Here is a 14519-nt window from a genome sequence, read left to right on the forward strand (position 1 = left end):
CATGCCTAACGCCATGCTGTCCGTCAAGAGATGCCTTCATGAAACCTCTGGGCTCAGTCTCATCATCAGTCCCGCTTGACAGCTCAAACGACCGCCAAAATGTGAACTGAACTGCTGCACGTGCGAGTATGGCCTATGCTGTCAGCTGAAATATGTGCACGTGGCAGTTTGTAAGGACCGTTTGCAGTGACAGGGAACAAAATCTCACCAAGACGAGGAGTGAAGACTTGGTTTAATTGTTCAGATCTTTAATAATTTTTGTACATGGACATGTTATGTAGCTATTTTAATGCGACATATAATGTAGAATCATTATTACACATTTACGACAATTTTTCTTATGTTCATATATCAGGAATGTCACTAACATGATGTTATTTTCGTTCATACAATTTTGAAAATTTACCATACAATGCGCCATGTTGTTGCGCTGTGTGCTGATAGTTGTTGTACACAACATAGTCTATTAAGCACTGATAAAAATTGGTACAGATACGTCTTATATATCTTTTTCCTCACATATAATTTGTCAATATTATAGAAGATGTTTGATTGCTTTCACAAGTTATTGGTCATACAACATTTTCAGAAATTATTTTCCTGATAAACGTTATCATAATTTCAGTTCTTGAAAATGCAATATTTATTCAAATCTGCACAATAATCACGTGCCATTCTCCAAATGTAGTATAATGACTCTATTTTCTTGGATGCACTGATTTACTATAGGGCTCAGCACCCTCAGTATGGACTTCCTTGTCAAATGATCTCTTTGGTTACACACTTATCTTTTGCTTCTTTCTCTGTGCTCAGTTTCCCCCTTGCGCCAATAGATGACTGTCTTTTCACAGTTACATATATTTCTACTTTTGCAAGTAAAGCAAAATAGCACTCACAATTTCCTCCTGCTAGTGGTTCACTTCGTGCTAGTCAGCTTTGCGAAATGGTCTAGTATCTTTGGAATAACCTCAATATCTGGTTTCGATGTGGAAGGATCTGCTTTTTGAAGATGGGTCTGAAACAGTGCAACAAACAGGCCTATCATTAACAATGTACTCCCCCTGTGGAATATTATTTGCGCTTTCAGTCGATTTTGGCGAGCAGTCACGGTCAACGACAAAAAGTCTTCATCTCCAAATACAGTTTCATTGAATTGTCTGACACCAGCCATCTTGAATCCTGCTGTGATTATTTTCGGAGCTACTGCACTCGGCAGTGAGTGCTGCTCAACAAAAGGTGTGTCGTGAATAGTCATAGTTTTCCCAGTATAATTTCTCATTCACGCAGCCATGAATTTCTTGAAAGGCCCAAACGCAGACCTGTGCAAAGAACGTAATTTACGAGATGTCTGTGGTGGAACTTCGTTTCTTTGGCCACGTGCGAAGCAAGTAAGTAGAGATAAGACAGGTGATTGTCTAGAAGGAGCAGAACAGCCCGTATCTTTGGCGACCCGCTCATAGTTTATAGAACGCCTCATGAGACAGTGCAAACCCTCTCCTGTTACCCAACCAGATTTATTAGCAGAACCTCGACTTCCTTCTGATGCATTTGAAAGTAAGAGATCTTTAAACTCCTTCCTGCGAAAAAGACGGAAAAGACAAGTTATAGCAAATTACCACTTTCGCTAAGAGAAAGAGTGAGTTACTAAGGTGATCCCTCTGTAGAAGTGACAGTTGCGCCTGTTCAGTGCCTTTTCTTGCAATAATCTTCATCTAACTTTTGAACTGTTGTCACAGCAGTCTCATCCATATTGTTGACATATTGACAGTGTAAGGTTGTTGCTTTAATTTGCTATGGAAGCGGTGCTGATAGCCAATAAAAGCTGGTTAAAAGCTGTGAGCTGTCTGGGGAAGTTAACCGTGCATTACTGCGCAACTAATTCACCTGGTATCTAGTCTAGGTTTACCAAATTCCCAAACAGACTAACATTAATTATAATCTTTTAATAGTCACATAACAACCGGTAATATATATATATATATATATATATATATATATATATATATATATATATATATATATATAAAAGAGAATTTAAATAAAAAGAAAGAAATCAGTTTATATTTGGAAATTTATTTTAAGATTGATCATTGAAATTTCAGCATATTAAACTCGATTCATAACTAAGCTGTTGCCTTATTTACGATTGTGAAAATGTGAGTTTGTAATCTTACGGAACACATCAAATATGGAGCCAAGATTGGGAGACTGCATACAACACTGCATTCATAAAATAACACACGAAGAACGTTGAAACATATGCAAGAGGAAATTAACCACAACCAACCGATTCAATTTTCACCCAAAGAAATTACGTTCGTAGCACAATCCTGTCCGTCATGTAATTACCACACACTGGTATACTAAATTCATACTAACTCTCTGTGAAATATTCCCAAAAAGAATAGCTGAGGGCTACTTTGATGATTACACCACATGCTTCACGTGGTCAACTTGGTTTACACAAAGCGTATATCTCCACAATAATTTTGATAATTAAAATAAATTAGATCGAAAAGCAATTTACAAAAGAAAAACTTCGAACTGGTTACTAACGTCTTACTATTAACCTGATGGGTCAAACAGTTTATAAGCACGTGGTACTGGTCTCGCAAAGTACACCCCACGTGGGTTGAACATAAAGAAAAGTTGCTATATTGAAAAATATTGTCAAGACGAGACGTTATAATCACACAAGCATTCGCATTTAAGATTGATCTTAGTTAGAGTTACTGACCAACACGTGGTTCCACTTTACTCACAAAGTAGTGACAAAGCAACTACCGGAAAATAATCTGAACTTCACACGAGAATTACACTGCGCTGCAATTTAAGATAACATTAGATATTTTAGAGCTAAACCTGAAATAAAGGTGATTAAATTTTCAGTTAGGCTGAACTTAAGAAACCCATTGTCCTACGGACTTAGCAGACACGCGCTTAGCCGGAGATCTTACCACTTCAGACGCTCGCCACGGACAGACTCACTGGTCCCTTCCTGAGGGGTGGCTCACAAATACAAACGGAAGTGGCCAGAGGGGCAGCTTCCTATACCAACATGACAACGGACGGACAGGACCATACTAAGGATAGAAACCTCTTTGCTTTTAGAAAGCGTAGCTACCTGTTCCGACGTTGGTCCTACTGTTCTCTAGCAGACAGGCTTGTCTGCTACCCTCAAGCATGCAACTAGAAATACATTTGCTCATTCATCCTCTCACACAGAAGGGAAGGGGGATGACAGTATCTTATCATATACAGTATATAAAAGAAAGCGGATGTAGGTTCCGTATGAGACTGTGTGACATGAATTACATATAAACTGTGTTTTAAAGTGTAGTAGTGTGACAGATCGTTCTTGTTTATGTGTAAAAGTAACACGTTCCACTACTCAGTCTCCTCCCAGATAGTCAGAAACGCCACAGTAAATTTAGAAGCGGAATTTATGCCGTAAATGACAACAGATTTAAGAAATTAAACATGAAAGGAATCCAACAGAGACCTTTCAACAGTGCAGTATAAATCGATCGTAAACACTGGAAATATTTCTTCATTTTATTGCGTCCACAGTCCTGCTATGTTTGAAACATAAGAAAAATAACATGGAAAATATTGTCATATCTAAAACTGGAATGATTGTTTGAAAAAAAAATTTCACATTGTGGTTTGATTTACACTTACGGGTTGTGTGGTGCGTATGAATTGTCTGTCGGACAGTCAGTCTTCGATTGACATAAACAGTTTCGTTGACGTTCCTGACATGAACATCGTCGGTAGACGTCGAAGGACGTCATGAACGAGGGTCACCGTTAACTTCCGTCCGGCATATTTTAAACCGCTTCCTGCATCGTTTGGTGTGTCACCGTAAACGTTTTCTTCGGTTTCATGCAAAATGTAATGCAGACGCGTAGCTCCTCTGCCATTTCGAAATTCGCAGACACTGACACACAACGTTCTGCTCAATACAGCGGTGGAAAATAATTGATAGACTTACAACAATGAAACATCCGGCTGTTACACATTAAACACAGTCGTGTGCAGGGAAGCCAACCCCATTTCGCTCCAACACTGCACTGGCGCGAATTTACGAATGTTGGTAATTTTTTGAACAGACCTCGTACATTCACACACCTCATTGAAAGTGTCCCCAACAGATATGGAGCCAATGCAAAGGCGATGGGTGGACACACCCCACATTAATGTCCACTAACTGGTGTTCAGATGCTTTTGATAAGACGGCGTATATCATTCATTGAATCTTTGAGTAACGACTTTATGATAGGAAACAGGCAACTTTGACCGCAGGCACGTGGTCAGTGAAAGAAAGCCATCTAAGACAAACTCTTAGTTTCCCACGGTAAACTTCCTAGAATTTTATATCAACAACACTATCAACGATGCATTCTTACAATTTAAGCCGTAATAACAGAGATACTCAATCGATACGTTGCCTGAATCGCCCTGTTACGATCCGCAGTCAAAAACATTCGAAATTAGAGCAAGAGTTTTTGTAAGAGACTTCAAATGCTTCACGAGTCCACATTCAGGCAACTACTTGAGGCACCCACTGAAGACGTTACAAACTTTAACAGGGTTCCCACAAAACGCAGATACGTTCTTTCTAGTGTCGAGTTAAAGTTTCTCTCTCTCTCTCTGTCGTATGGTCCTGTACAGACCACTTTGACCGTTTGCCAACCTCTCATTCTTATGTTTCCGTTACAGCCAGACCAGATGCTGTTCCAGAGTTAACAGCTGTTTGCATCCTTGGTTCAAAGGCGGCTTGCCACGTCTGTGCCAGCACTGTGTGTGTGTGTGTGTGTGTGTAAGTAAGTGCAGAACCAGAGAAACACTACTCAGTCACTTTGAAACTACTGTCGAGGTTGTTAAAACTGGCTAAGAATAATCCAAATTACTATTACTACACTAACTTACTGCCCGCTGCTTCGGTCGCGTTGACTGAAGGGTCTGCACAGATACTTTTTTTTTCCTTTCCTTTAATTAAATTTTAATGTTGTCCACATATTAAAACGTAGTCTAAACTTTGCATGCTAATTAAGCCCATGGAAGCATGGTCTTTTCCGAATTTACTTCCGACCAAAAAGCGATTCTGGCAGCTAGTCAGAGATCGTTGTTAATTCTGTCTTTTGAGTTCTTGTGGTGATATTTCCACAGGAAATTTAAATCTCGTAACATTTATTTAGAAGTGAAATATAAATTTTCATAGATTTACCTTAAAAATGTTTTAACAGAACGGATATTTTCATAAAACTTTTCATCCTCTATTTCACCACCTTAGGGGTTGAGTTTCCAAAAACACTGAAACTCGTTTCTTTTATTTCTAACCGAGAAGTGAAACATCAATTTTCAGAGACGTAACTTGAAAATGATTTGTTTAGTTCTGATTTACTTTCCAAAAAAGCTGTCACATCCTGCTGTTCCATTTGGTGGTGGAATTTCCAGAAATACTGAAGCATGTGTTACAATTTCTGACAGAGAATTGAAACACCAGTTTTTGTAGTTCTAGATTCAAAGTTGCCTTAATAGGGAAATATTTTCAAATAACGTTTCATCCCCTACTTTATCTCCTTAGGGGTGGAAATTCGAACAATCCATTATTAAAAGATGTCTAATATAAGATCATCATGATCTCCCAGTTTTGTGTCCTTAGTGGTTTGGAGTGGGTCATGGGTCACTGAGGCCCTGTTTCATTCCCTTAGGGGTTGAATTTTCAAAAACATTGAAAAAATACCTTTTTATCTCCATCTGAGAACTCGGATACGAAGTTTTATATAAGTGAACATAAAAGTGCTTTAGTAGTTCCTTAATAATTATTTATTTAAAAAAATTGCACCAATTACTTTGCTTCCTCAGGGGTTAAATGTCCAAAAATGCTGAAACACGTACCTCGTTATTTCTGACCGAGAAACCAAAACTAATTTTCGTAGCTTCAGCTTCAAAATTGCGTTAGTAGCGACGTTTTTCGAAAAACATTTCATCCCCTATTCACCCTCTTCCTTAGCGATACATACAGTACATCAACACCCCCTGCAAATTTCAAGTTTCTATGCTTAGTGGATTGGGCACACCGATGATGAGTCAGTGATGAGTTAGTCACTCGGGACATTTCCTTTTATACAGAGACTTATATGGGAAAAAATCCGCAGAATTTTATTTATTTGATCTATTTTGTCTTAAGGATATAGGATACTTTCCGGCTCAATATTATGTAGAAATCAACACCTATTTCTTCCAGACACTCTTTATAATATATATATTTTACATATTTTTTGTTGATATGAGGTAATGCCGCACTCTTTGTAAACAAATTAGTAGTAGTTTGCATATTTTTGAGCCTGCTTAGGATTACTAAAGAAAATTACAAAGAAATTGATGGAACTCTTTTTCAAAACTGCTCCCTCAAATTGAGGTACTATTTAATCCAATGTTATACATTTGAAGGAGACCAAATATTTATCAGATATGCATGACATGATGGCTGAGGTACTGGACCTATTTAATTAAACCCAATATGTATATTACAAGGTTAAAAAAATATCACATCTTACGTTTTAATTTTTATAATTTTTTCCTAATAAAAAAGTTATTTTCTATAATTTAGTTGATTTTGCAATAAATTTTAGGTCTGTTGCATAAGTATGGACTATTCAAGGTACAGAAAAAAATTAGAGCAATGCTTTATAAACTTTAGGACATATTTGTACCTGAATTCTAAAAAGTACAACTTGCAAGAAATTGCGAAAGAAGATATGACTCCAATTAAACTGCCTCAGAACATTCCCGAAGCATAGTCTTCATACTGCTGCATTTCTTCATCTTCAAGTTTCCTCTTGTCAGTCCTTGTAGCACTTCTTGCTTGTTTGGTAACTTGAAGAGCGAATCTTTCAGCTTAATGCATCTGTCACATGCAAGCAATTGATCTTCCATATTAAAGTCACATTTTATGCCTAAGTTTCTCAGGACTTCCAATCTTCCGATCACATCATCATTGAAACATTGAAACATATCACTGCACCTAGTACACCAACTTTTATTGTATTTAGTCCTACAAAAACGTTCTTGGGTAATTTTTCCCAAATGCAATGGTTGAAACTTTCATTCGTATTCTGTGTGCCCCCATGAAGACATTTATTAAGCGAAACAGAGTCACTCAGGTCTCTAAAAATTGTCTTTATTTCATTCATAACAGGTTCTGGAAGATAATGCTTATGATGGTATATTTGACAACTTTCTTTTGCTTTTTGGTAACCACACCAAAAATCTGCTCCTTTAGGGAAAGTCCGTGAATAGGGTGGTTATTTGTGGACAACTTATGAAAGTAGGTGGCCCATACAGCTTTCCTTATTGCTGTAAGATCAGTCAGAGGTGCAGTTCGTTTGATGGTCAGTCCATAATAACTCTGAAGAAGGTCTATTTCAGTTTCTGTCAATCTTCCACGGCCAGACAGAGATTTTCCCACTTTCCTTTCATTTTCTTTCGTAGCTTCCGCAATCTAGCAGCCAACATCACATGTCCACAACACTCCAGTGTCAACATAAACATTGAATTCATTGATTTTATCGAAAGGTTTAGAGTCCCCATCGCCTAGATACTTCGTGTATCTAACGTTATAAACTGGCCCCGACCTCTGAAATATCTTTATAGCTCCATCACACTCCATACCTCCACTGTAACCATCATAATTCTTAGAACACTGATGTTCAATATGTCCTTAAGTGTTACCATGACAGATCTGGCGGTAATTATATAACCACTCAACGTCAACAACTTTTCCATTCTCCAGAGAAGTAGCACTTACAACACCATCAAGGAACGATGTCCTTGACGTTGCCATATCCAATCAAGTGCAACAGCAAAGTCCCTGGTTTCTTCTACTCCAAGATACTTTAGACACAACAGTCAAGGCACATAAAAGTATTTTTATGTACTTGCTGAACTTCTGGGAGGGGGAAGGAGGTCCATCAAACAACAAAACGTGTGGCAGCCATTTTTCCTTCTCCTATTGCATGCATTGCATACACCAAATTCACATCATATGAATTATGCACCATGTTCGAAGTCATTTTCGAGGTAGATTTATTGCAGAATCTACACAGAACAACTAATTCTGTCACTAAACCCTTCCTGCTACTTTGTTGTTCAGTTATTTCCAGACAGCCTACACCAGCACATTGTTTACATTTCGCCACTTCCTTTTCAAACAAGATAAGATGCCAACAACAACAAATCTACTACAAACAGCGTCACTGTTAACACAAAAATCTGAATCACCAGGAGGCGTGCAATGTGGAAGTTTCTTTCCTGAAGAACTGATGCATAGGTTACATTCAACAGTATGGCTTGCTTTGTTTGTGAACTCGTTACCACGGAATTTTGTTTTATTGAATTTCTTGATGTGTGGCATAGTACAGAATTATTGCACACTAAAAGATATCTACTTCCACAACTATATGTAGCACTCGGGCAAAAAACATTCAGTAATACGTGAACAAACTGCTTCAGTGAAACAAAAGTAAATATAATCATTTACAGACACTAGAAACCTGCACTGTTACCAACATATATAAGGTATCATACTTACAATCACTGGAAACAGAAAGTTCATAATTCCTTTCGAAATAATAGTGGTTTTTGTAGCAGAAATAAAGCGGGCGTGACAGCATACATGGCCGTAACTTTAAAATTTGGTAAATATAGGTCATTTTTCATTTGAAACCCTATAATGTATATATGAACGTAATCGGGAAAGACTATAGAATTTAGTAAAATCATAAAAAACCACCATTTATAAGTACTCTGTGTCCTTAACTGCGTGCAATTCGTTAATCTAAATTGAGATATGAAACGAACTGCGCATTAGTAACGGACGCATTTCAGCCTGTCTAACGTGCGCTCACAGATCACAGACAGATGACTGACTTTTCCTAAATAGGAGCTGCTTAGTGTCTCGGTACAATCCGTGGCGAACCTAGGCGTCAGAACACGAATTTGACCTTGATGATACTTGAAAACCACATATTGATCGACAAATGCATACTGGAGACATTTTCAGTCATTAGTAGATGTCTCAATATTTTTAATCCCTTAATATTTTCTTATTCAGTGGAGATTGAAAGTTAAAGAAAGCAGATGCGTAGCTGTATAGGTAACGCATTATTCATTATAGTGTGTTTAACAGCCCAAATCAGCGAAACATTGACTCTATATTTAGACACCCAACCAGGACGTACAGTAACTGGTTTACCTTGCTGTTGCGCAGTGCTATACAGAATGCATCGCTGCACATGTTTTGCGTACACTTCGCCATCATAGAGCCTTTAATAATGTACTTTTTTTACGTGCCGAAAATCTGACGTAGAGTTCAAACATTTATGGTTTGACAGAAACCTCAAGAATAGTAGCCGTAATCTTGTCAATATTAATGTTGTACATGATGTCTAAATACACTGGTGTCCAGAATTAAAGCAACAAACGGAAATTTTGCAAGTTTGCTTTTTATTTTGCCACAAAACAGTATAAAGTCGTGATAGTAAAGTAGAAACAATGTAAAGAATTCAGAACATAAAAAACTGCTACATGCATAACGGTAGACAAAAGCATTCTTTGTTTTTTCCTGCTTAAATTATTTGAACACACATTCCGATAACTGGTTAATGTGCTCAATGTGGGATGTGACCACCTCTGGCAGCAATACAGGCCTGACAATGACAGATCATGCTGTGAATGATGTCATCAGTCTCATGCTCAGACAATAACGCCCACTCTTCCTTCACAGCTGCCCACAAGTCTTGGAGAGCGGTTGGTGGAAGCCGACGTGATGCAAGCCGTCTCCGTAGTGCATCCGATACATTCTCTACGGGATTTAAATCGGAAGAGCGAGCAGGCCACGCGAAGTGTGCATCTTCCGTTTCCAAGAGAACATCAACCACTCGTGCTGTTTGAGGTAGAGCATTATCGTCCAACAATACAAAGTCTATGCCGAAGGTACCTCGCAACAACAGCAGATGAGTTCCCAAGATCTCATCACTATATCTGGCAGGAGTTACAGCTTGCCGATTCACCCGTACAATTTCATGAACAGTGGTTCGAGTGGTGAACAACTCGCTACTTTGAAAAACAACTCTTGTAATGAACAGGTTCTCATAACTTTTAAGATATGCATTTTAGAGCACATGTTTACTGGCCGTTAATTTTTCTTCTTTTAATCTATACTACCACTTCCTGAAATATGGAAAGCAAAGAACTTGCTGTAGAAGAGATTTGTTTTACAGTATCGAAGATCAAGGATTGCACACAGCTCTGAAGGTATGCTCTTTAGAGCCCATGTTTACTTGACTTTCTTGTTTAGAATGATTATTCCTGTCATATCCCTGAATATTGACCATCACTTCTGAAACACACACTATAAATTTGGTGGTTTATGGCTCTTGCATAAGGGATATTGCTTAGAGCTCTGTTTTCCGCTTTTCCACTTAAGGCAACTCGATAATGTAAGAGTGAATAGAAGATGTACCACTAAGCTGCAAGGAATGGCCACACAACGTAGTACACGGTTTTTAAATTAGATGTCATTATACGAGTGTTGTTCAGTCCCGGTTGAGATCTAGGAGGAACACTCCTTTTTTTCCAAAAGAAAGTTTCCTCCGAAAATTAGGATGGTTCAGATGGCTCTAAGTAGTAGGGGACTTGACATCTGAGGTCATCAGTCTCCTAGACTTAAAACTACATAAACCTAACTAACCTAAGGACATCACAAATATCCATGCCCGAGGCAGGATTCGAACCTGCGACCGTAGCAGCCTCGTGGTTCCGAACTGAAGTGCCTAGAACCGCAAGGCCACTGCGGCCGGCCCCGAAAATTGGGAACCTGATTCTTCGAAAACGAGTGGGGAGGTATATGTTTGTTAAACAATATCATTCTCCTGCCGATGCTTGGCCTTTCTTTTACACTTGTATGTATACGTACTTTCTTTGGCTCTGTACGAATTCTTTAAGTTTCGAAGGACCCCTTTCCTTCTGAAAAGAGACCTTCACACGTTCTTTGAAAGTTGGTGGAGGAATGATAGTGGTCTCAAGGTGCTACTTACGGCTTACTCTGGATTTAATTTCCTCTAAATATGAATGCTGTAGCATATTACTTATCAACAATTTCGCTGCTATAAACGTTATGGTGACAGTTTTGAAAGACTTAATTTATCTCCAATATTAAAACATCACTCGTCAAACTAGTGCTGTAACTGAGTTACCCGCTAAGATTGAATGTAATAAAGTGAATAGATTTTAGGTTTCCAACAGAGAGAATTTCAGTGGGTTGAATTAAAGAAAAGAATGACAGCTGACGAAGCTATCGCAGACCAATAACAAAATGATTCTTGTTTCGGGAGGAACACAATAAAATGCACTCTTTAGGCGAAACGGTGATGGATATAGTGTAACACTACAGTAGCCGTCCAGATGGAATTCAAATTCCATCAGGTGCTGACAACGCTGTCTCAAACGACTACATGGCATCTTCGTGTACTTCATGGCAATCACTTAAAGTTGTTTACACCACTAAGTGCGAACGCCACTAATGCACTCTTTGCTTAATCTATCTGTTACAGAGCACTGCAATTCTCACCATTTACATATCAGCTGATGATGTCTTCTGAATGCTGCACATTTTTATATCAGGTAGTGTGTGTCGGATGGATTATCATGTTCTCTGACTGTTATTGGCACGAACACTCTTGGAATTAACATATTGAAAATTACACACGGCGCCTCGCTGATAGGTGTATTATCTCACCCTGGGGATTATTGAGCGCTGCTCTGAAGCTCTAGTACTCATTAACGAACACATGGCGAAACACATCGCTCTTCTTGGGATCTTTTCTATGTCTGTTGGTCGCATCTGATAAGGGTACTGGACAGACTAGTAATACCCAAGGAATTGACCATCCGAAGTTCTGTGAGCTGCCTCTCCCTTTACCTGTCTAAATTTCTTTAGGCTTCTTTCAGCATATCTCTGTCTAGGATCTGTCCTCTGCCAAATCCAAAGCAGAATGGCGTGTCTCATCGCAGGTCGAAAGTAGAAAGGAAAGAGTTACAATGTTGTGTCGACAGGTACACTGACGAAATCAACTGAATAATTCCTTCTCTTTGTGCTGTGCTCTCTTTGTGCTATGCTCTCTTTGTGCAAGGTCATGTTTCCATAATCCAATACCCGTGTGTGATTGCTGAACGCATTTTCTTTTCTTTACAGGTAAGACTTCACGGAGATGATAGGGACAGACCTCTAATGCAGTGAGTACCTCATCTCTCTGCGCTACCAGCCTTTCCTAAGTGTTCTACGCTCGACACTTCCGGAAAATACAGCTCTTTTCATACAGCTGCCGCTGCTATATAAACTATGCTGCCTACCAAGTGTTATATCTAGTAATTATCAGGCCTGGGATGTCACCGTACTCGCGGTTTAATGACGTATATTCTTTTAGTTTAACATGCAGACAGTTAACAATCGAACGACAACCATGGATTCTACAACATAAACAAGGTACTACCATATTTTTACCTTATATTTAAACGTGTGCTATTGCATATCTATTTCAATTGCGCACATGCTGAAACCTAATTAAACTACTTAAAGTATTCCAGTTAGTAGGTAACTAATCAACTACGTGGACAGGTAAGCAGTAATTCAGATAACGCCCATGAGAAGCATCGTCGGTAAACCAAAGGTCGATGATGCATGCTTTGAAAAAAGACTTAGAAAAATAGAAATTATAAAGTGTGTTATGCGTTCACCTAGCCATAAAGCTTTCAAAAACACCTTACGATTAATAAACAGATATTGTTGTGTTTAACGTATTTTGAAAATATATTTACAACTGTCAGTAGTCTCTGTACGTTTTTGAAATTTTGTTGTTCACGCTACCGCTCTTGTTTCGATCTAATTAAAACCGGGTCTATTCAACATCACAAACAACATCTTCACGTTCTGAGTGTACATTTCAAGTGAAAGAAAGATACAATTCCTTGCAGCGTCTCTCATGCACCGACGGAATGTGTTTGACAAATCCGTATTTAGATCAACGAAAAATACGCTTTTGAGCATGAGACGTCTGGGCAAATTTAAGAGTTAATAACTTTTAAATAAAATACTATTTTTAAAATTCCAACTAATTTCTCAGAACGTCTTCTTTTCTTTTGATGTTTCTCTAACCGAAATAGCAAAACTGAGGTCTCCGTTATATCAGGAGATTCTGACCATTTCTTGAAGTCCCAATGACCTAATACTGGGAAATAGGTTGGAGAAGACAGTAGTTGGTATCATGATTCGATAGTTTTACTGATATAGATCTGTGAATGTTATTTACTATATGAAATCACTTGTTCAGCACCTCCTCGTGAAGATTTATTCAGTAAAATAGGGTAAAATAAGGGGAGGAAACAGGGGAAAATGGAAGATGAAAAGACTATTATAAGTACAACTGAAGCAGAGAGTTTCATTGTATGCCCATCTTAAAAGCGTGGATTGTACAAGAAGGCCGAGTTACGTAGAATAGGGAAGAAGAAAAACAGATAGACCAGCAAGAACACAGACGTATGATACAAACTAAGTAACGCAAAGCAGAAATCTACAATATGAGGATTGGATGGACAAGGATCAGTGGAAAATGGGAAGCGACAAGTAGCGACAGCTGTATCAAACTCGTACGAAGAAATTTATCTGTAAGTTGATTTCGCTATTCCAACTTGATACGACGTATCAGCATGAATGGAATGGAACATACAATTCGCATTTCAATTCTAATACTGTGTCTAGCTTCTCAAACCGGGCGTATGTACAGCATCGGGCGTATGTACAGCTTCGGGCCCATGTCTCTGTTACTGCTTACAAACAACTGAAGCATCAGAAAACAGAAGAAAATATTCCCCATCTTCTTGAGTGTTGTACAATCGTCAATCGCAAAAAAGCACTGACGTTAACATTGTGAACATCACCATTGGATGATCGAAGAACGTGAGGGCGATCCTCAGCTTGCTCTCTGTCAGCAGACGGTGGTTCGTGCCCTGAGTAAGTCTCGAGCGCCACAATGCGATCCATACGCTTACACTTAGCCAACAGCGTAGCTTTCAAGCAGACACTGGAAATTTTTTATTGCGTTCGCAAGACCAGACACCACACATTCATATCATTGATACGCCAAGCTGGGCAGTTGATCCACCTTCTTCAGTGCGGATGCGCAAATATGTACCTCCTTTGTGCGAACCTCAGAGTAGCGAAAAGTGAGAAAATGGACTGGGACTGCGGGTAGGTGGCGGTCGTTGGGGGTGTTGACCGGCCGCGAGGCGTGCCGAGATGGTCCGTGCAGTTTCGATAACGCTGTGTCCCGGATGGCACAGTGGCCAACGCATCGGCCTTAGTGGGGAGCCTCTGTCTTGTCAATGTGCGACTCCGAGCGGCGTCTTCGCGCACGGCCAACATACACGAGCAGTGGAACGGGGGCGCCAGCCTT

This window comes from Schistocerca nitens, chromosome 1 (genome assembly GCF_023898315.1).
Source record: "Schistocerca nitens isolate TAMUIC-IGC-003100 chromosome 1, iqSchNite1.1, whole genome shotgun sequence".
Classification (NCBI taxonomy): Eukaryota; Metazoa; Arthropoda; class Insecta; order Orthoptera; family Acrididae; genus Schistocerca; species Schistocerca nitens.